Here is a 23478-nt window from a genome sequence, read left to right on the forward strand (position 1 = left end):
GTTACAGTTGAAAGTAGGCCGGGGTGGAAGCAAGGGATGGATCAAGCAAATAGCTTTTAATTTTACGTCAGTTGGTTTTCTACTTTGCTCTGGGGCAGAAGTTTGCAGCCCAGGGTCACGTTAGATGTCGCTCCCGATTTGGAAGAGAGGCATTCTTGGAAAGTGTCTGGCAAGACAGAACTCAGGATTTCAATCCCTGACTCTCGGTGACTGATGGGGAAATTGGAGGTGGCTTCTCCAGTCTACAATTGCAGCCCTTATCTCTCGACCAGCTAGAGATGCTGGAGATTAGAACAGGCAACAACGATTCTAGATTCTTCAAGGATAAAATTAGCATAACATTTATTAAATGTGTGTCCCCCACACTCTTTTTTTTTTTTTTTTTTCTAAATAAATTGCATAATAATGACATTGGTAGATTACGTTGTCACATGAAGAATTAGAAGGTTCCCTTTCAGGCAAGGCTCACAAATCTCTTCAGTATGGAATTAACAGTCCTCCGTGGGTAATCTAGGACTGCTGGGGCACAGCCAGAGAGGGCAGAGACCTCTTTTTGCCCCCTGCCCAAGGACACACAAGGGGAGAGGCCAGGTGCCAACATGACACAGATACAATTTCAGGTTTAAAGCTACAGATAATACAGTTATGAAGGATTTTAATCTGATGTTTTAGTTCAGATTTTAAAATTGTTGGCCATGCAGTCAAAAGAATTAGCCTGGCTTTAAAAGAGGCACAGGGGACCATGTCTGAATCCCAGCTTGCCACTGTGAACTTGGGCAAGATCTTTAACCTTTTCATTTTTGTTTGTGTGTCCATGAAATGGCTGTAAGTGATACTCATCTCACAAACTTAAGGTGCGGACAGTTTGAAAACTGGAACATAAAGCATCCAACCTGAGACACCCAGCATGTGACACACACTTAACAAAAGATGCTAATAATATTATCAGAACATGATGGACTTGTTTATGATGACTTTAAGACACCAGGTTGTTATTAATGTCATTGGTAAAAGTCTTAAGCCATAGGACCTCATTCATCTTTGGCTAGAATTTCATAGTAATAGGAGAATAAATGAGGTTTTGAATGCCAGATATTAATACGATTAAGTGGAAAAGCTAAAAGGAAGGAATAAAAAAAGTACCTCCAAGCTGCTGATGAGCTGGACAGAAAGATCACTGAATGAAATAAGTATATCACTAATGGAGAAAACTATTTTATGCCCAGATTCATATATTCAAACTGATAAATTTTAAAAAATCATTTTATAAAGAAGAAATTAAAGCCTTTTAAAATTAACATTATTTAAGGGGAGGTTAATCTGTAAAAAATTATCCTGTTAACATGGCCTGATTGAAAACAATAAAACTTACACAGTGGACATTTTGAAATGGGCCAGCATGTAGACAGAATGTATGTCCCTAGAATACAGTCCTCACTCGGTTTCCACTGGGGATTGGTTCCAAGACCCCTTGGATACCCAAGTCCAAGGATTCAAGTCCCTTATGTGAAATGGTGGAGTATTTGTATATAACTTACACACATCCTCCCATATCCTTTAAGTCACTTCTAGATTACTAGTAATACCTAATACAATGTAAATGCTATGTAAATAGTTGTAAATACAATGTAAGTGCTATGTAACTGGTTGCCTGCATGCAGCAAATTCAAGTTTTGCTTTTTTGAAACTTGCTGGAATTTTTTTTTTCCTGAATATTTTCGATTGGCGATTGGTTAAATCCAAAGATAAGGAACCTGCAGATAAGGAGGGCCAATTGTATGTGGGTGACAATAAGATAGTTGCTGATAGATTTTATACATCATTTATTGCCAGACTCTATGAAAGTATGATTGTCATAGTTTGGCCCATTAGACCTAGCGAAAAAGAGAAACTTTGATGTTGAATTCTAGAGTGAGGAGTTAGCGCGGGGTTTGTGAGAAAGGACAGTGAAAGACTTTTGAGTGAAAACCCATTGGACCATGAGGTCTTAATTATACTTTCATCATGAGACCTTGGGGGGGATTTCTTTGTTTTTTGTTTTTTTTTTTCTAGGCAGTAAAATGTCTTGAAGAAATTCCCAGAGCTTATGAATAGAAGACATCTTATTGAATTTTAAAGCGAGGTTGCAGGCCCACCTGATAAGACACCTGTAAATTTGGATGATTGAAAGAAAAATGCACATATGGTGAATTGAAACTCAGTGATTGATCCGTGGCTGGGACAGTTTGAGCACACTTGGGGTTGACTTGGGGAATCCCTCCCAGAAAGGCATCACATGAACCAAGATTTGCTGTTGCCATCATGTGCTTTGCAATTTGGTGTTTCCTTCTTGCTATGCTTTTCAAGGTTGATTGGAGATTTTAATATAACTACTTCCTAATCTCCCTGTGGAAAGAGGTACCTCTATGAGTCAGATGCAAATGGCAAAACCCAACTTAGACCAGTTGGTAATAGGGGGAAAGTCTGTTGGCCCACAGAACTTGAAAGTTCAAGGGTCAGCCAGACACAGCTGGGCCTGGGCAATCAAATCATGTCATCAGGACCCAGTCTAGCTCCATTTTTTGTTCTGCTTTCTTTTTGTGTTGGCTTCATTCTTTGTCAGATTTTCCCTTTGCTGAGCAAGATGACTGCTAGGAGCCCCCAGATAGACACACTGACAGTTCAGCAGCCCTGGCAGAAAATCAGTATCTCTTGCCCAGTAATTCCCACAAAAATCTTTGAATTGACTGAATGACTTGAGTCATCTGTGTGTGAACCAATCCCTGTGGTCAAGGAGTTGGGAATATGCTGATTGGGTGGGACGGAGCCAGGTGCCCACCTCCAGGTGACCCTGGATGGATTGGCTCCGTTAAAACCACAGAGATCCGGAATCAATAGGGGTAAGTTGTTGTCCTTTTAGAAGCTGGAGGAGTGGATGCTGCATGGACGTTTTACCCCACATCGTCTTAAAGAGGGTGAGGCATACCATATTGTTAGTTTCAGCCAGTCAGCAAGTTTAGTGGAAAAATCACTTCCTTAAGAGTTGGGTAACTTGACATTCAATCCCAGCCCTGTGACTAAGTGTTCATAAAGCTTGGGAGAGCCCTGTCAATTAATTTCCTAGGACTGAGTTTCCTCATCAGAAATCAGAGACCCTAGAATATTTCTACAAGTCCCTTTGTGCTGAAAACACGTCTATATTTCAAACTTAGAAATCATCTTTATCGTGGTTTTCAGATGATGCTCATCTGATAGACTGGTGTGTTCTAGACTGTCAGCGTTGTCTGATAGGATTTTCCACAGTGATGGAAATAGTCTACATCTCTGCTGTCCATGGCGGTAGTTTCTGACCAAATCGTCTATTAGGTACTTCACATCTGGCTGGAATGACTGAGGAACTGAATGTTTTATTTTATTTTCTTTTCATTGACTAAAACAAATGCACAGGCACCTAGCGTCTCCTCTATTGGAAACTCAGCTCTAGATTAATGGTCACATAGTTATGTGAATTTTAGACAAGTGAAAGTGGAAGTTGACCTTCTGTGCCTTTGGTGAGTAGTAATTAAATTTATTTTTCGTTCATAATTTGCAGTTAAAGTAAAAAGGACTGGTCATTCCAGCAAATACAGAAAGACTGTTGTCCCCCAACCAAAAAAGAGTATTATGTTGGAGGTCGATTATTTTAGCTTTTGTGGTTCCTCATGTATCTCCCCTGCCAGGTGGTATGAGGCAATGGAAAGAATACTTAATTAGCAGTCAGAAGTTTTGGGTTCTGGTGTCGGTTCTGCCAGTAACTACTTAGATGTATGACCTTTGGCTAGTCATTGTTCCTTCCTGGGCTTGCGTTTTCTCATCTGGAAAATGAGGGGGTGGGATTAAAATGATCTCTCAATCTATTCCAGACCAAAGTTTCTATGATTCTAAGTCTTTTTCTTCGTTCTCATGGTCAGGATGGTGGCTGAGAGTTTCTCTTTGTGTAGTTGTTGAGTGTACTACGTCTGGGTGTTTCAAAGAACTAGGGAGATACCTTGGACCATTGAATCTGAAAGAACCCTGAGGAAAGTCAAGGTCTGTTTCCATATTGTTTAGTTTTCTAATCCAAGATAAATCTAGAAAAGAAATAACAGGTAGCATTAAGCAGTACATACTTGATTCAAAAGTCAGGTTAGTCTGAAATGGCTCTGTTCGGCTACTTCCAGAGTTGAACGTGGAGGTCAAGGCTTCAGAGAGGGTATTTGTAAGATGGGCCAAAGTGAAGGGTACTGAGTGAGGGACAGAAGGGAAGGATTGTTAGCGGAAGTGAGCTTGAGCAATTAGTTCATCAAGTAAAACCGTAACTGCCACTGCTTGGTAAGCCTGAAGAAGGAAATTCAGAGAGAAGACGTTCTCTGGTACCCGGGAAGTTAGGGTTAAGGAAAGATGTTTGGAGTGACTTCATCTGTAGAAGGTTGGATTTTGAGGGAGGAGATGAATCACAAATGAAGAGAAAGAGGAAGGAAAGAACATTGGCCAGATTTGCAGGAGCAGGTAGGAGGATGTAAAGTGTTCCAAAGGACAGTGTGGTAGGATGTGTCAAACCAGTACAGAGGGAGAGAGGCATCCGTTGGGGCTGCCTAGAAACAAGATGCTTATTTGGTGATTTAATTTTGATGTTCGGTAATGACATAGGCTAATTGTGTTGTGATTGTGTGATAAGGCGGCCGGGTTAAAACACGTATTGATGTGGTCATGCTGCTGAATTCCCATTGAAAACAAAAGCTCCTATACTCTGTCTCCATAGGATCGTTTAGACACGGTTGCATCTTGTAGCTTTATTTTTATTTTTTAACTGGCTATCTTTATGTATGGGAACAGTCATCTCCAGAGATTCATTTTCATTTCAAAAAACTTCTAAAGGTGTTAATTGCATTTTTCAAAACTCTTATGTAATTATTTAAAATTATTCCCCCGGCATCATAAATCAGAACTTTTCCCATTATATCGCGGAGGAAGTTATGACCTATTTAGACACTTTTGATGTATAGGTTTAGGAAACAAGACTATAGAAAGCATTGCCAGACTTTAATCTGGAAATTTCTTTAGCCACGTCTGCTTCTGCAGAAAGGGGAGAAAGAAAGCTGGTGGGGGTAGTGATTGGGAGGTGTGCCCTCACTCACACACACATACATCAGTGAGATGTAAGAAAAAGAGGCACAAGACCCGATTTGGGGGTCCTGTTCTGAAGTGAGCAGTTAGGGTATCTTTCGCAAGTTGTTTAATCTTTTCAGGCATTATTTTAAAATGCTGGTTCTAGGTAATGGGGTGCTTAATTCTAAGTGAGTTATTTAACTTTCTAGACCTCATTTTCCCCGTCTCTTAAATGTAGATTAATCATAGCATCTCTTTACTGAATTGTGGCCTAGATGAAGTAAGTTTGTTGATGTGTGCATTGAGAAACATTTGTCTGTGAAGTACCTACTAAGATGCAGGCAGCGTGTTGGGTGCCACGTGAAGGTGACAGGAGGGGGCGACACTGACACAGTGTGGGACATCTCCCAGTGCTTTCCGTCTGGAACAGACTCATACCACAGATAAATGTGAGTTACCCCAGTGTGAAGCTGATCTTGGTAATAATCAAATAATAACAATAGCAACTCCCGTTTAGATGGTGTGAAACACTGGAAAGCACGCATTTAGAAAACTGAGCACAGTACATCCGAGATGATGTGATTCTAGGAATCGACAGATGACAAAAATTGCGTGTGTGGAAGAAGGTTAAGGAACAGTTAATATTTCGAGCTGAAGAATCACGATTTTTTAAAAGTCTTAATTAGCAGCGTGAAATTCTGGTTCAAAATGAAAAAGATCTTTCATGGGAATAAATGCACAGCCCCTACCTCTGCCCAAGTGCAGAGGAAAGAACTCTAACTTACCAGTGGTTCATGTGAGAGTTAGAGGATGATGGTAAAACCAGTAGGAGCCAGTTGTGCTCTACTGAGAGGCGGGGGCACCAGGGACCCTGGGCTGCATGAATAGCGTAAGGAAGAATTGAGGCTCTGTCCTCCTTGGGGGACAGATGACACTTGGCCTGCCTTGCTTGTTTCTGGATGCTACATTTGAAGGGGGTGGAGGCACACCAGAGCGGAAGGCCTTGTACATCACATGTCAAATGCTGGCTTCATCTCTGAAACAAAACCAGATCTTACCTGGTATTTTAAGGGGAAGGACAAAATCAAGACGTTATGAGGCCCTGGTAGGAAGAGGCAGAGTCACTGTGGTGCAAGTTTAAATGGAATCATCGCTTGGGGCTAACTTGGTCCCTAAGTGTGCAATTCCCAGAATCTAGGTGACCAAAGAGAAGTAAGGTCTTGCCAGCACTGTGTCTTCTGCTTCTGAAGAAAAGGGTTAAGTTGCCACTATTTGCGACTGTTCTGTGGCCCCGATGATGTGTGGGCTGTGGCCTTTCTCTAGGGTTTTTCCTGCATCAGGCAAAAACCTCCAGAAGCAGAGCCAAATGCAGTAGAGATGCCTCGAGCAATGAACATCCTTTTTCAGGGTGTCTGGTGTTGGCAGCAGCTCAGGAAATTGCTTTTCCCGCCCTTCCAGGCTTATCTCCATTCAGGATTCTTTTCATTTTACAAAATTAGCAAGACAAATGGAAGACAGATGATTTTTTAAAAAATCTGGATTGCAGTCTACCTTCAGTAGGTACAGTCGTATTGGACTAAGTGGTGAGTTTATTCGCAGCTATAAAATGTAAAGTGGCTTATGTAATCCTTGAATCATAGTTTCTATTAAATTTTTCTTTTTTAAATTTTCAAGGAATCTGATAGAGCATTGACTGCTCTATATAAATCCTTTTTTTTTTTTCATGTGAGGTCACTCCATCACAACATTGTGATCGACAAGATTTTAGCCCCTGACTTGGTGACATAGAGGTGCCTGTCTTGTCATTGAATGCACTTGGCACATATAGAGATGCTGTTATTCGACATGCACTTAGTTACTTCTTTCTTAGCCCTATACTACAAGTTGAGAAAGAAGAAAGAGTGTGGAATTTGTCTCTTGGAGCTTATAGTTTAGAAGAAATACATGCGTGAAACATAAAAAGAATTAAAGAAGGGAGGAACAAACGAACGAAAGAGAAAACATGAATTCATCTGTGTATTCATTTTTCTATAAATTCATCAAATATTTGTTAAGGGGCTGGTAGGTACCAGGCATTGTTTTTGGCATTTGGCGAGCTAATTACTATTGGATAGAATGCTGAAATGCCCAGTAGAGATGGAAAATGTGGTAGTGGGTCAGAGAAGTGGTACCACCGCAAAGAAGCGCCATAGGTGAGGAGACGGTTGAGTTGTAGAGCGGCCTCTTCCACTGTCTTACATGTGCGCATGTGTTTGTTTTTCTGCCGAGGAGGATGATTTGCCTAATGGAGGAGTATTTTTTTGCTCAGAGGTGGCTCCTGTCTCCTCTTCTATGACATTCGATTTCACAGATCTCGATAGAACTTGAGTTGTCCTTCCTGCCCCCCACTTAGTTCAAAAGGAACAAGTGAATACAAATTAACGAGAGCCGCCTTCACCCCAGCACACCGAGGCCGCCTTCGGAGAATGCGCACACAGGCGAGACCTCATGGCTGAGGGAGTGGAGCCTTGCTGCCAGGGGGAGTGATGTGTCCGACACCAGTGGAGGTCTTGACTGTGCAGGTTTAGTTAGCGCTCTCTTTCCTCCCCTAAGGGGTTAGCATACAAGTCCTTAATGCTTTGTAAGCTTTGCCCCTGCATTAGATGTGAATTCTCTTTGTGCTTTTGTTCTATCTAATTGTATAATAAGATGTCCACAACTGATGAAGTGTTATTTAAATCCTTTGGTGACCAAAATACCTCATCCTTGAGTCTCTGCCCCGTAGTTCCATACCTTTGGTTCCAAGTCAGACTTACCCTCCAAAAACTCGCAGAGTCAAAAATCTCTGGGTCGGAAAGATTGGAACCACAGGTTTGAGAGCAGGCTGGGATGGGAACAATGTCACCCTCTGCAGAACTTGGGGGAGAGTGGCGGAGGGGCACGCTGGAGCCAGCTCAGGTCCAGGCTGGCAGAGATCATGGTACATACCGGACATGATGTAGGTGAAGAACAGAGACCATGTCCTGAACAGGCAGAGTCAGGAGAGGAAGAGATGGATGCATTTTTGAGATGGGAAATTTGGGTGAAATTGGGGAAAAGAAGAAAAACCCTTTGATCTCAAAGGAAGGGGGAGAGAGCAGGAATTATAATTGCCCCAGCCTTGTTAAGTACCTCGCAGTTCCCTGGTGTTAATGGTTCATGCTGTCTCCAGTGTGAATGTGTACACGTTCTTCCCAGTAGCTGGAATATCCTTCCCCACCCTGCCTGCCCAACTACCCGGGCAGACCATTATCCTTTTCGTTCTTCCTTTCTTTCTTCCTTTCTTTCAAGATTGATTTATTATTTATTTTTTTATCTATCTATTTATTTATTTATTTTTGGCCGCAGTGGGTCTTCACTGCCATGCGGGCTTTCTCTAGTTGTGGCGAGTGGGGGCTGCTCTTCATTGTTGCAGTGCGTGGGCCTCTCATTGCGGTGGCTTTCCTTGTTGCAGAGCACGGGCTCTAGGCACATAGGCCTCAGTGGTTGTGGCACTTGGGCTCAGTAGTTATGGCTCGCAGGCTCTAGAGCGCAGGCTCAGTAGCTGTGGCGCACGGGCTTAGTTGCTCTGCGGCATGTGGGATCTTCCCGGACCAGGGCTCGAACCCATGCTCCCTGCATTGGCAGGCAGATTCTTAACCATTGTGCCACCAAGGAAGTGCCCATTATCCTTAAATATGCAGCATAATCCATGTCTTATTTTACAAGCCTCCTTATCCCCTAAGGCCAAGAGGGAGCCCCTCTTCTCTGCCTCTTGTGTGTGTGTCTCTCTTTGTTTTTTAATTCAGCAAATGACCCGATGAAGACTGGTGGCGTGCCCTGCACCCTGAGAGCACTGAGAGAGTTCCGCTCCTTACCTTGGGTGGTGGGGATGTTGGAAACTTTGAAAGGAAGCTCCGAATCAGCTCATTAGGTCAAAGAGCCCTGATTGTTTGGGTGTAAGCTGAGCCCTCTCTGGGGTCATGGTGGCTGGGGGTTCCACCACCAAAGGCTTTCCTTCCCAGAGACAGTAGTAGCAAAATATCATCAAAACATAGACTGAGGGTTCCATAAATAAGGTCACATGTTGGCCAGCCTCCATGTTCTCAGCACTCAGGGCAGACCCTGGTGAAAATTATCCCAGTGGGTCCTGGAGAAATCGTTTCAGAAATCACCAGACTCCTTCACACACGCAAGTGTCGACCTGGCTGGTGGGTCTGGTGAACCCAGTGACCTGGAACTAGGAGTGGGCCTGCCTCATGACCCTGGATTTAAAAAACAAAACAGCCAAGTGTCTTCTTCCATCGTGGTGATTCATTGGATGAAAGGGCTACTGCTTAGTTACATTTTGGAGTTAGGATCGATACTGCCCATATCACAGAAAAATAAGAAGTCAACGAGAGTAAAAAAAAAAAAAATTAAAAAAAAATTTGCCTCCTGGTACAGTGTTTCATTATAATAAAAGGAAAAGATTGAAGGAAAAGCGGTGTGTAGTCACAAAAAGAATGGTATTAGGAAACATTTAAGTGCTTCTAATATGCCAGGCATTGACCCATTTTATCTCATGTAATCCTTGTAACAACCCTCTGGGAAAAGTACTAGGATTAGTTCCTTTTATAGATGTAAGAAACTGAGGCACTTAGAGATGAATAATTTACCAAAAGTAAGGTCAGGAAGTGGTGCAGCCAGCATTAGAACCCACAGCTGTCTCTCTCCAGAGCTGTCATAGGAAAGTGTCTCGGCGCCTTTTACGAGGTGGGACAAAATAAGCCCCATCACTGTCATGTTCCATCTTTACGTCTAAGATGCTCAAGCACCATCCAGGCTAGGGCCGCTGGGACACTGCCTGGTGCCCAGTGATGTATTGGAAGAAGAGGAAAACTCTGTCTGCCTGTTTGTCTGTGTGTCTCTGTCTTCTCAGTAATGGAAGTGGGAGTGTGAGGACCTCCTTAATCAAGGAGAAGTAACTCAGGAGAATGCATGAGCCCTCATTCCACTCCCTCTCCTCCCAGGCCGGTTGTGGGCTTCCGAGAGATTCAGGGCCGATTTCACGTTCATGTGGTGGGCCGGGGTTGTCACTGTGGATTCCTGTAAGAAGCAAAGAGGCTATCAGAATTTTACCTTTGTATCGTTTCCGGTTCTATTCATGCTGACCAGTCAGTGACGTTTGGTCACATCTATTTTTCCAAGTGAGTAAAACTGGACTTGCCTCTTTGAGCTTCCAGACCGAGTTCTGTCCCCCAGCCTGGTCTGCAGCTTAGCATATGGTACAGAAGCCTTGTTTCAGAGTCATTCAAGTCCCACTCCTCTCCTTAGTAGCTATGAAGTACCGGATAAGACATTTCAACTCTCAGAGCCTCCGTTTCTTCATCTGTTAAGTGGGCACAGTCATGCCTCCCTTGTAGGCTTGTTTTGAGGGTTAAGAGATGTTATGGAAAGTGCCAAACCTATCTTGAGCTCCCAGTAAACATTTGCTCTGTTTCTCAGCATCCTGGTACCAGGCACCAGACGGTCGCTCATTTTCCTTTTCTTTGTCAAACCCTGTGCCAAGGTCCCAGAACGTACCGCCTAATTTGTAACTGGCAGGCTATTTACAGTACCCCCGACACCTCCCTGATCATGACTGGCTTTGGGCTTTGTTTTCTTAGCTCTTATCTCAAAGTCTCCTGAGCTCTGTAACCAGGAAGCGAGAGGCTCCCTAATGCAGGACTGAGCTCTGGAGGGGAGAGTCACACCCCACCTCTTTCATCCACCAGCCAAGTGACCTCAGACGAGTCCCCTGACACTTGCTGATATCGGAGAGGCTGCTGGGCTAGCCACTTGTGAACAGGTGCTCGCCAGGCATCAGATCAAAGATGCACACCTATGCTCTCGAATCAGGAAAACTGAGTTGACACCCCCACCTCAAAAGTAATAAAAGAAACATCTATCCACTGTGAGGCAGATAACTGCTCCCATTTTACAGATAAGGAAATACAAACAAAATGAACTTTTGTGACTACCTAGTTTGCTGGTGGGTGGCAAAGATTGGATTCAAACGCACATCCTGTCACACTGCAAATTTCAGGTAACCTTCTCCACCTCCTCCAAAATTCCTGTTTGGTAGGTTATCATGAGAACAATGAGGGAGTACATCGCGGGGCTTGGCCACTTCAGAAGGCTGGCCAGAGGGAAGGAGTATGGCTGTTGCTGTTTTACACTGTATGTGCTGAGCCAGGAACACATCAGGAGTAGCATGAGATAGAAGAAAGTCGTAGGGGAGAACAAGTTGGTAGGGCAGTGGGATGGTGAATGGATAAAAAAGGGTGTCAGAGAACAGTTCACCACAGAGCTCCCTGATTTCAAAGGTCTGGCCTGTTGGGTTGTGACATTACATAGATGTGTCCTGACCCATCTCAAAAGTTGGACATCACTGAATTTAATTAAGATCAATTAGACATTCCTCCCATTGTTCAAACACACAATACCTTATTTGTCTGAAAGGAACAAAGTACTATATGACCTGAAAGCTTCCTGCTTCATCTATTGCTTTTCCTCAAGCAGGGTGAAATGCCATTGAAAACAATCAAAAATAAATAATTGGCCTGCAGGCTGGACTGTATGTTTTTCTGTCTGCATTTTCCTAAGATGAGAATGGTTAGATCTCAAAAGGAGATCTCTCTGTGATGCTGTGCTTCCTTGCAAATTTCCCTTTACAACCAGCCCAAACCTCACCTGTGTCTACAACCCGAGATGGAAATGCCAGCCATCACCAGTAGTTACCTGGCGCATAAAGCTTTCCTCTCTCCTTTCTGATATGAAACAGATAGAAGCAGGTGAGTGGCTTGCAAGGTTGGACCAGAAGTTCAGAAAATTGTTTCGGTGGGAGCAGGCCTGATGGAAAGAGAGATTCGATGGTTAAAGAAGAGGGAAAAACATCACAAGGACAAAGGACATAAACGTGTTTGGAAGTCAGGTGGTTTTAGCATCCTTCTCTAAGGCCCCAACTCAATTCACCAACTCCTAACGCATGTTAGTTACTTATTCAATGGACCACAAGTTGCTGATGTTGCATAGGGTTTATGACCTAGAGAAGATCAGAATAAGAGCTTTTGAGTTGTTTTCCAAAAAACGTTTTTTCCCTCCCTTTGTTCCCTGATTTTTTGTTGACACAGTAATGTCCAAGATTGCAGAGCTCTCAAATCCTGTTTACATTTTTAACTATATTCTTGGTATCTTATATGTGACATTAATTGTAAGCTAAAAAAGCACCTAGAAATTAGTCCTCTGCTGGGGTGAAATGTGTAGCGACACGTAATAAGTAGTTAGTAGTGACAGCTGTTGTTATTATTACTAGTAAAGAAAACGTGGAGAGTATCTTATCCGTCGTTCTCTTCGTTTAGGTGACGTGCTCACAATCACACTGTTAGCTCATGACAAAGTCATTAATAGACCTCTGTGTCCTATCTAATACTCCTGCATCATCTCAGGGTTCAACAGACCACTTGAGGCCACTTTGGATTAGAAAAGATCTGCCTACCTCTTGATGGCCTGTTGGGAGAGTCCCAATTTGGAGCTCTTTTGGAAACTACCTGAGCCTTCAAAGAGTGGAAAGTGGACGCTGAGGACCTCTGTGGACCTTAATGTCCTGCTTCAGATTCTGTCCCCGAGTCCTTACACGTGTCCTCTCTTCCCAGCCTCCCTCTTCCATCGCCTGTCCCCTGCCAAGAACTGGCCTCATCACTTTTCTCTAGGAAAGAAGACAAATCTTTCGACTTTTATATGGTTTCTCTTCAAGGTAGAGGGGTGTGTGTGTGTACGCGTGTGCATGTGTGTGTGTCTGTGTAAGTAATTGGTGACTATTAAAAAAGCCGTAGAGAGCTATAGGGCCCCAGAAAAGCTTTTCTACGTAGCGGTCTCTACGCCACACAGTGTGGAAGGCAATTATCTTTGGAGGGGATTCCGCAGCCCTGCGCGGGCTTCCCCGGCGTAAGATTTATTGTCGGCTGGATTGGGTGTTCTTTATAAGAGCATTTACTCGGCATCTGAAGCGCTGTCAAGAGGGCTGCTTCCTGAATGCTTCTGAGGTTGCAACTGCTAAGCTTCATTTTCCCGTCTTGGAGATACATTTGTGACATGGGATGCAGGGATTTGTAAGGTCTCTCGTGCTTCCCATCGACACTGACGGGAGCTGCCTCGCGCAACCCTCGCTGGCTGCTGCGGAAATTCACCTGCAGATGCCCAGAGCCCTCCTCCCTGCCCGCCTGGCCCTCACGCCAGGGCACCTGTCACGGCAGGAGGGCCTGGGAGCGCGTCCTGTTGTCTGGGGGGGGACTCGTGCCCGCTCATCAATCTCAGAGTTAACTGTTGTCTTACTTAAACAAAGGATAGACCAAAGTTCTTCTTTTCCTTTTTTTTTTTTTTAATCCCTCTCTCTTTTATATGGCTCTAATGAATGCCAGAGGAAAACTTGAGCCACGAGCCAGCTAAATATACTGTATCATGAAACCTCAGGGACCACTGAAATGGGAACAGTGGCCTTTTACTGCTAAGAAGGTGTTTTATTGAAAACGCACCGACATACCTCTCCCCGGAGAAGGAGCAAAAGAGAAGGCAAGATGCCCGGCAGTAACACAGGTTGTTCTCTTAGGCGAGCTAAAATAGAGAGTTTGGCACTCCTGTGCTCTGAGCCAGCCGGCAGTAGGGTAGACGGATGTGCACTTTCACCCTAAAGGTGCCGTATTTCACCCTCGGCATGCCCCCCCCCTTTTTTTTTAAGTGTCTTAATTTATATATTCCAGTTAATAGTTCATTACATGGCCTTGCTCTCTCCAGCTTCTAAAAGTTACCTTTGGAATAAGTTGAGGTGCTCGAAATGTCTCAGTCCTGGCAGGCTTACCAGCAGAGGGCAGGCGTAAAGAAGGTTTTGCTATGAGGGTGTGTCAGCCTAGGGTCACAGGAGGGTGGTGTGGCCTGGGAGGGAGACCGGTGAGCATTGTTGGGAGGACAGGATGGGACACGCTCCCTCTGCTTCTCTGCAGGCCTGCGACATGCCTCGGGTCGCCGGAAAAACTGACTTTCCTGCCTAAAGGTGGCCAGTGCCTTAAAATGATACTCAGTGATTTCTACATAATTAAACATTTTTAAAAATATTCAAATGTCATCTCATTACCCCAGAGCCATTTTTTCTTTTCCCCTTCAGTGACCCAGTTCTGCTTATGCCTAAAATTGAGAGTTTGCATGTGGGTGTGTCGTCAGCGCTGTCACTCTCCGGAGGGGAAATAAGGACCCATGCTTGATGGTGATAGTGATTCTTTCTTCCTGATATACCTTGCGCTTTGGGAAATGCCCTCCTGCCCTAAAACATGTCCCTTTTTGAGACTTTTGTGCACCTTGGTGTAATCTGTTGTAACCTTACGGTAGAAGCAGTCCGGTAATACACTATACGTTATGTTAAAGCAAGAGATTATAGTTTGGGCATCCACGAGAGAGAGTAATGTGTTACTGTCAGTCAGATGCTGAGCTAGGATTGGATGTTGCCATTTTTCTTTTCCAGACGTGATTTTGTTTACCAGTGATGTTCTATGAATATCTTTACATTTCCAGTGAGAGATTTTTTTTTTCTTTTTTTGAGAGGGTGCTAAGCGTTTTCCATAGCTTATGTACCCATCATATTCATAAGTCACCTAAATGTTGACATGTCACAGTGTGGATCTAGAAAATTAACCAGCAGACAATTGCATTATAAAATGTTGCCTCAAATGAGGATGCTCGTGACAGTTTGGAGGATGTCATGGGGAGAAATTTAAACTCCTGTGCAAGAGTGAGAACTCGCAGTCTTTTCTCCTGGCCAAGCGGGAGCAAAAGAAAAACAACATAATTGCCTTCATTGTTCGCATCGACATAACAGCGACATAAACAATATCAACCTGGAGCTAACTGCCTTAGCTCCCTGTAGATGGATGATGTATTAATTTATATTTTTAAGTAAAAGCACCACTTAAATCAAGAAGGAACGGCAGCTCCTTGGAGACAAATGCCCAAATCTCAGGCATCAGGCATGGCTGTTGCAATTTAGTTTCTCTAATTGGCTGCTGGTTGGCGGTCTTTGGAGACATCAGAAATACTAAAGCAGGGCTCCTTCTGGAGAGACTCGTTTCCCTGGGCAGGTCATCAAGCCCATTCCTGGGGCAAGGGGCCGAAATTTTGAATTCCTGTTGTTTCAGCTTTTTTTTTTTTTTTTCCTTTAGCAAGAGAGTCAGTTGGTTGAATCTCTTTAAGTTTTGTCATTTCAGAATATGTTCTGGGTACTCCACGAAATTAACTGAAAAAAAGGAAGGAAATAAGTATTCAAGCAAGGATTGTTTGGAAGAAGATGAGGAATCGATTAAGATTTTGGACCCTTGGAATTCCCTGGTGATCCAGTGGTTTAGGACTCCGAGTTTCTACTGCAGGGCATGCGATCAATCCCTGGTCAGGGAATAAGATCCCACATGCTGCGCAGCACGGCCAAAAAAAAAAAAAAAAAAGATTTTGGCCCTTCATGACCAAGCTGATTTTTTCAACCCATCAAATTGTTTATCAATTTTTATTTTACTCCCTCTGGCAGAGCAGCTTTCTGACGACACTCATGGCAGTAGTTTCCTGTGAGAACATGGTAGAGATAACTGACATTATCTGGGGAGATGTCTCGCTATTAGTCTTGCTAGAAATATGTGAGCCAGTGTCCATTTACATGTCCTTTTTCTGGTTATTGCCAAGCAGCCCTGGCAAAGCAGGGCCTCAGCTGGGAGCTGAGGCCCACGTGGGCCCAGCACCATGGCTGGTGTCTCCTCCGCGGCCGTGCCATCCATCAAAGTGTGAGAATAACGTCCTGACGAGATGCTCCTTCTGACTCTTCCTCGAATACATCTTATCTACATTCTCAGCTCTGAATGGGCAGTAAAACCTTTCACTTTCTTCTGCGTTCAAGGCTAAGGCTCAACAGACCCAAATATAATACATGATTTGAGTCCCAGGTGTGTTATTTGGTGGTTAGAGTTTGGTGTGGGATCACAGTAATCTGCTCTTAAGCACACAGCCAGCTGCACAATGGACTCATTTAGCAACTGACAGGTTTCTTAATATGTGGTGTTTGAACAAGGGCTGTATCTGTTGTGGGTGTTAGGATGTGGGCATCAAAAATATTTTAAAGGACAGTATTTAGCATTTCCTTTACTCTTCCTTAAACATTAGGGCCCCCCCCAGGTATTGATTTTATATTATCATGGCCTCTCTTTCTCTGGAACGATTCAGTGTCTTGTTTCCCCTTGTGGCCTGCGAAGCTGGGTGTGTTTGATTCTTAGAGAGGAAAAACAAACATCGCTTTGCCTTTCTGAACTTCAGCTTCCTCCTCTGTAAAATGGGGATTGCAATTTCTGTTCAAGTTGTGACAATTAAATGAGCCCCTGTGGCTGAGGAACGCATTCTAAAGCACGCCCCTTAATCCAGATTTTCCTAAAGCTCCCTGAATGCAAATGTCCAAATGTTGCTGCTTTTATATTTATTTTATGTTTTATGTTTTGCCTTTCTGACCCAGCTTTACCAAAATGACCTGGCACTCGTAGAATAACTGGCATTAACCAAGTCTGCTAAGTTACTGCAACTTTTAACATTTATATTGTATTCAAGCCATGGAAAGTTCTAGTTCTCACTTACTCCCAGGCACAGGGCAGGTAGACAGGACCACATGGAAAGGGATCTTTTTTTTTTTTTTTTAAGATTTTTTTGTTTGTTTTTTAAATATTTGGCTGAGCTGGGTCTTAGTTGGGGCACAGGGGATCTTCGCTGAGGCATGCAAACTCTTAGTTGCAGCATGCGGGATCTAGTTCCCTGACCAGGAATCAAACCCACCCACCCCCCACCCCACCCCCGCATCAGGAGCATGGGGTCTTACCCACTGCATCACCAGGGAAGTCCCTGGAAAGGGATATTGAGAGCCCAGAATTATCCAAAATGGCCTGGGCATATAAAGCTTATCCAGGTTTATCTCTGATGGTACATTTCCTTGCCTAGAAGTAGTCTCTGAGTCACCATGTCATGTTTGGAGAGAGGGTGGGAAGGGCTCCAGGTGGCCTTTGCGTTTGCTAAGCCACTTCCCTCTTCATACTGTTACCTCCCCCCTTATCCACACCATCAGTCCTCTAAACACCACCTCCCCAAGGGGCCTTCCCAGATCTCTCCTGCTCCGCTCATCCCCCCTTGCTCTGTGGTCTCATGGTGCTTAATGCCACCACCATGCAATTTAGTACTTGTGTAACCACCACATTGCATCACTCTCTCATTATTTTGTGTAAGGCTCGACTCCACAGCTGGGTCAGAAGTGTCTGTAGTGTTTGTTGTTTCCTTGTTTGTTTGTTGTTTGTTTGGATGTTCCTGGAGATGATTAGGTTATAAACGCTGACCTGCGAAGGAGGTAGGCCAACGTGTAAAAGCATGCTTGAGTTTTATGGGTGCCTCTTATAAAGAATTTGTCTTAACAAAAAAAAAAAAAAAAAAAGAATTGCTTCTTTAAAGTGTACCCTGATGTGGTTCACAGACATTAAATCTCTAACAATTTTTAATACCTTTGAAAAAAATCACATGTGGATTTTGAAATGAACATTTCTCCTCTTTCAGTGTGCCTTGGTTGGAGAGAACTTCCTATATTTTTATTTCCTGTCTTTGGGGCCCTGCCAGTCCCTACGGAGGGAGGGCCTGGTCTCTTTAAGAGTCAAGAGTCCACTGATTCATGGTACACTGGCAGATTTAAGACCCCTCCCCAAAAAAGAAAGCCCCTGGTTCTCTGTTGAATATTCATGAGAGGGTGGGGTCACATTTTTGTGACCTGAAAAAATTCCATTAATAAATTTGTTATCTGACACAAAAACACTTTAGGGTGGAGTGCAATTCGTGCTGGCTGCACACATTTAACATCTGATCATAAGTTGACAGTCAACTGGCGCTTTTGTCTCTCTTGCTGCCAGATTGATGGGGGAATTGTCTGCTCCCCAGCTGACCTGATTGAAATTGAGGCATTTGCTTGATTGGAAATATTATCAATATGCTTTCTGGTTTGTAGTAGCCTGCATGAACACCTCAAATGGAAAAATACTTTCAAGTAAAACTGAAATTACTAGGGTAGGATTTGTGGCCTTTTTTTTTTTTTTTAAATAGAGGGAAAATATGTAATCATTGATGTCATGACTTCTCGAATAATTTTGAAAAAAAATAATAAAAATGTTAGAGTTTTGCTTGTTTGTTTTGTAAGTATAGGCCCAAAAGTTTTTCTCTAAATTGAACAAGGGTAAATTAAGAGAGGTGATTCTAGAGCTGCCGAAAATGACAAAATGAACCTGGTACTGAAATCGGGCCAGCTGAGCCACCAAGTTTAGCGTATTGGTGACTTTTTTTTTTTTTTCCACACTGTACTCAGCTTTAAATAGCATTAAAGAACAGTGACTGCTTCTAATAGAGGTCATCTTCAAGTGCTCATTGAGAGTAGCCTGTGTTGTTGCTGTTGTTGTATAAATAAGAAAGGAATTTAAAGAATTATTTCTTAGCGAACGAGTGGCAGATGCTTGCTTCAGCAGCTGTCGTTCTAGAGGGGAAGGAGCTTGGTTCAGCAGCGAGGCGCGTTGGGGGTTATTTATTTCAACTCCCGTGTCGGGTTAGTTTTCCTCTGCGCGCACACACACACTTTGGCGAACCCGACTCTTGGAAGGAAAAGGGGGGGGGGGGCATAAAAGAGGCCAAGGCTGGGTTAAACCAGGGATGTGAAGCGAAAGTTCTCCCGCAAAGGCCGTTTTCGAGGAAGTTCTCCCGCGCTGCCTTTGAGCCCCGCATCCCTTTCCGATTGCAAACAGTTGCTCCGAGCAGTCTGGGTGTGCGCCGGGCGCGCCGGTTCCCCGGCTCTGCCGCTCGGCTCGCTCAGAGAGGTTGGACAACTCTTTGTCAGTTTCCAAGAGGAAACACACACGCCGCCCCACCAAAAAGCCCCGACCCGGCGGCCCCGGCCGGCCGGAGGGGGGAGAGATGCGCGCCGCGCCCGGCTTCCCAGACGTCAGCCAGAGGCGGGTCAAAGGGTTAACAGCAATTAAGCGGAGTTGCTCCCGAAACAAAAGCCGGGTTTCAGCAGAGCGTGGTTTCACCTGCCGCGCGGAGGGGGCCGGGGGCGCGGGCGCGGGGCGCGGGCCGCGGAGCCCATTGTGTGGGGCGCGGCGCGGCGCGGCGCGGGGTGTTTAGAGGCGGGTTGTGATTGGTGGAGCAGGGCGGGGCGGGTGGGCGCGTCTTGTCAGCCCGCGAGCCGGAGCGCCCCTGCGCGCGTGCAGTCCGCCCGCACGCCGAGGCCGCCGGACCCCACGCCCGGCCCGCGCGGGCGCCCCGAGCCGGCTCCGCGCGCCTGGCGGCTACATGGAGAGTGTCAGGTTGGTCCCTATGATTGATCTTCGCCGTTCTGCTCTCCTTCCCCGGGCTCCGCGGTGCCAGCTTCCTGGGGCCTCGCTGGGGAAGGCAGGAGCGCCCGAGGGTCTGTCTCTAAGTTGAGTCTTTTGGGGGAAAATAATAATAATAATAATAACCATCGCTGTTTACCAACTTGGGTGGGAGTTGCGCTCTGGAAGTGGAGGCGGGGAAGGGAGTGGAGGGGTGGGAAGAAGCAGCTCCAGGCCTGTGGGTCCTGGAAGAGAGAGATTCTCCCCCCCCTCCCCGCTCTCCCTTTTTTTAAATGTTCATGGGTGGGGTGTAGTTGAGAGTTGGAGGAAGTCCTGCTTGTGTTTTGCTCTCGCGCTCTTGCTCGCTCTCTTTTTTTTTCGTTTGCGACTCTTTTTCTGTCGGTCTGGCCTTCAAGCAGCCACTTTGGTAAAGCCCTCGCCATCACTCCATTCGGGGGACGTATCTGGGGTGTGATTTATGTCACTTTCAGAGCGTGTGAAATATACAAGGAGGCTTCCATCTCAGTGTAACCCTTGTGGATGTTTCTTTGCTTCTGATAGTTTGTTTCTATATCTGTCTAGGCTATTTTCAGCTTAGCTGTTCAAATTCGAGGAGTTCACACACAGTCGAGGGGGGAGGGGGACGAATAAAAGCCCCACACCGAAAAGGGCAGGCTGGCGGAGGGACACTCCGGCAGGTTTGGGAGTCTCAGCCTCTGCTGCATTATTTTGCGGGTTAATTAAGCGGTGAGTGGGGTTTGGGTTAGGACGCGCCGCAGACTGAGGAATTGCCACGGGGTGCTCCCATCTGAACCGGCACTGACTGCAGCTAACTCAAGTGTCAGAAGTGCCTCAAAGATGGTCAGTGGAAAGGAGACTTTCTTGTTTTTCCCCCCCCCCCAAGTGTGGTGATGGGAAGGAGGAGACCTTTAGGAAGTGGGTGGTAAAGTTTTAGAGCAAAGTACATATAGACTCTTCCTCTTTGGGATTAACTCCTTCAAGGCCTGCCGGTTCAGAATAAAATATCTAATAATTTTATATTCTTGTCCACACAGACCAAATGTTCTAATCAAGCCCATTTAAAAATGCAAATCACCTAATTTCCATAGATTCCAACATTCTGAAAGTGACACATTTGGGGGAAAAATTAAGCCTGATAACAGGAAATGTGAATCATACTATCAGTGACTAATCTGCTTAAGAAAAAAATAAGTTACATTTATTTTATTAGGAAGTCAGTGTTAAAGAAGCCATTTTTTTTTTACTTTAAATCGAGTGACGTTTTTATTTTAGAGGTGGCCTTTCATTGCTTTTGTTGTTGTTGTTGTTCATTTGTTTGTAATAGATTTTTCCCAGAGGAACGCGCAAAGGTGTTTTATGTGGTTGTGTTCAAGCTAGCATGTCATTGTCAAAAACCTCACACATGATCACATTAAAATTCTAGTTTAGGATCTGTTGCTGCTGTTGTTGTTTAAAAGAATACAAAGCTTTCTCGAACGTTAAGACTCCTCACTAAGTAAACCGAATGAAGACAGAAGCACATTCTCCTAATTGATGCCCTTCGCTTATGTGGAAAAAAGGTCTACTTCTATTTTACATGATTCTTTGTAGCTCCCTGACACATTTCAGTGAAAAGTGTGTAAAAACGAAACCAAAATACAGGCTGCCTACCCAGAGACACAGGCTGACTTACTCTAGGATGTGCTAGAGCTGAACTGAAAACGGATTGGGCTGACACTTGATAATCAAAGTTGATTTATTGTTCATTAGTACTGCATTAGCCCTTTCAGGCAAGACAGTTATTTGTGTAGTGGCCTGTCAAGAGCAAGACTGCAAGCACCTGTCACTTCTAAGGCATGAGATAAGCAACGAAATATTAAAATGATGCAAATAAAAATACGTTGGACTAGGTAAAAGGCCACACGATCAGAAATTTTTTCTTTAAAAGAAAAAAAGAGTGTGGGTCAATACCAATCCATAAGAAGAAATCTGTTAACTATATGTATGTGTGTGTGTGTGTATATATTTGTACTCTAAGGACTGCTTATAGAATGAAAGTAATGGGCTTTATGCTCTCTTATGTGCCCCCCGAACTTTCTTTTGTACCCATATGTGCAGCTCATTTGATAAAAAGTTGGTCAGTTAAGGAAATGAGGAGCCTAACATGTCAGTTCTTTAATCTGAGTCGTTCAAGGAAGGTAAGCTTCCCATTTGCGTTGTGTTTTAAATAAACATATTTCATTAAATGAAACTCTCCTAAGCATGGGCTGATTATATGAAGATGTGATGACATCATAGCTGAGCTATGATAATGTTGGATTATAATGTCAAGTGCATTTTCTGCAACGTGTTTCACTCTCGATTTCTTTCTTGCCTCCCTGGAAGGGAATGATCTCACAACATACAATAGAAAACAACCTAAGTGTCAAAAGAAAACAAAATCAGTGAACTTTTGTCTGCAGCCATAGAAACGCGGATGAACTCATATTTTTTCCAGAGGACGGAATGGAAACATTCTGCAAGAGGCTATATCGTGTATTGTCTTCTCTGAATTTTCATTTGACAGGGATTTTAGAGGCTGTGATCTTAATTAAATCTCAACTAGCTGAAGTAATGCATCTAAAGGCATGCAGTGTTGCGTAACCTTGCTCAGTTGGTAAACCATAAATCATCAGAAAGCTTATGATAGGAATGGCTGGCTTGAATTTTTGTTTTGTTTTGTTTGCAGTCAGATGTACCTTAAAAACAAAACCATCACCATCACTGCCTTGTATTTGCACGTTGTCAGGAGCTGTCACTTGAAGGATAAACTCTTCCATGACACTGACCAGTTCTGCAACTTTTCAGCCAACCTCCACACAGTTGTAAGATACAGTGAAATTAAAATCCAGATTAATTAAAAGCAATGGAATTCCAGATTTATCTCGGCTAAGGTGGCAGAAGTATGTTGGAGCTACAATGTTTCTGAGACAATCAGGAGACGTTAGTGTGACCAGCTTCTTGGCTTGAACTAGAATGCAAATAAAATTTGAATTGGTAAAAAAGGAGATAGAAATTTATTTTATTATGTGGCTTAGTTGTAGATGAACACCGCTAAAGGGAGACTTAAAACTATCCTCTTAGGAATTGGGCAGATAGAATAGTCAGAATCCGCTTCAGGTGTTCTTTGTGATTTATAAGGAAGGGTTAAGGCAGCAACAGTTGACCAGAGAAGGTTCGAGTAAATAAATGCATAGTGTCTGTGTGTGTATGTGTGTGCTGCGTGTTAAAATGCGTATGAATTTGATGACAAGGAGTTATAGTCATTTAATAGCTATTAGCTAGTTTAGATCTTACAAATTCTACTAGTGCTTGTAAATACTGGGTTATTTACTTTTAGTGCCTTTTAAACAGATGTTTTTTTTACTGCTGCATTTTTTGGGTTTATACGTACGCTCTAGTGGAAGCAGCCATCTACACATAAAAATTGAGAAAGCTATCGTGTGATATACTGATTTTATATATCTTTGTACATAATACTTCATATAAGACTAGGAGTTATGTTGCTGATAAGCTGTAGCTCTCTGGGGGCAGAGAAAGAACGTGACTTCGCGGATACCTGCATGGCTGGCTGGATTTGGAGATAGATTTGAATGTGTTTTTCTTAGGTGGAAAGATTTCTGTTCTTGGCAGCACCACGATATTTCTGGACATTGGTTTGAGTCACTCTTCAAAGTGTGCAGTACTTTTTCCCGCTCCTCGTAAATGGCATTCTACATTGTTTTATTTACTCTTTTTTTAAAAAAAAGAGAAAACTCAGGTACCTCTTAGCTAAACAGCCCTCTGCAGATTGTGGGAACTTGAATGATCTGGAAAGACCTGAACTGGGCCTCTACTTGAGGATTGTAGGAATAATCTCTGAGTCTTGCTTCCAACCTGGCAGCTGTTTGAAGAGAAATTAATTTAG

General features: G+C 43.9%; 1 protein-coding gene across 11 annotated transcripts in view; it reads left to right on the forward strand.

Annotated features, from left to right (window-relative positions):
- Window positions 1-23478, forward strand: part of FOXP1 (forkhead box P1) — a 595386-nt gene that overhangs the window by 474170 nt on the left and 97738 nt on the right. The window contains exon 1 of one of the 11 annotated variants that reach the window (XM_057705392.1): window positions 19423-19526. The exons of the other annotated variants lie outside the window; for them this stretch is intronic. The gene's annotated coding sequence lies outside the window, so the exon portion shown is untranslated. Of the gene's footprint in view, window positions 1-19422; window positions 19527-23478 lie in introns of those variants that run through there. 11 annotated transcript variants of the gene reach the window in all.

The sequence above is a fragment of the Hippopotamus amphibius genome, chromosome 13 (genome assembly GCF_030028045.1).
Source record: "Hippopotamus amphibius kiboko isolate mHipAmp2 chromosome 13, mHipAmp2.hap2, whole genome shotgun sequence".
NCBI classification, from domain to species: Eukaryota; Metazoa; Chordata; class Mammalia; order Artiodactyla; family Hippopotamidae; genus Hippopotamus; species Hippopotamus amphibius.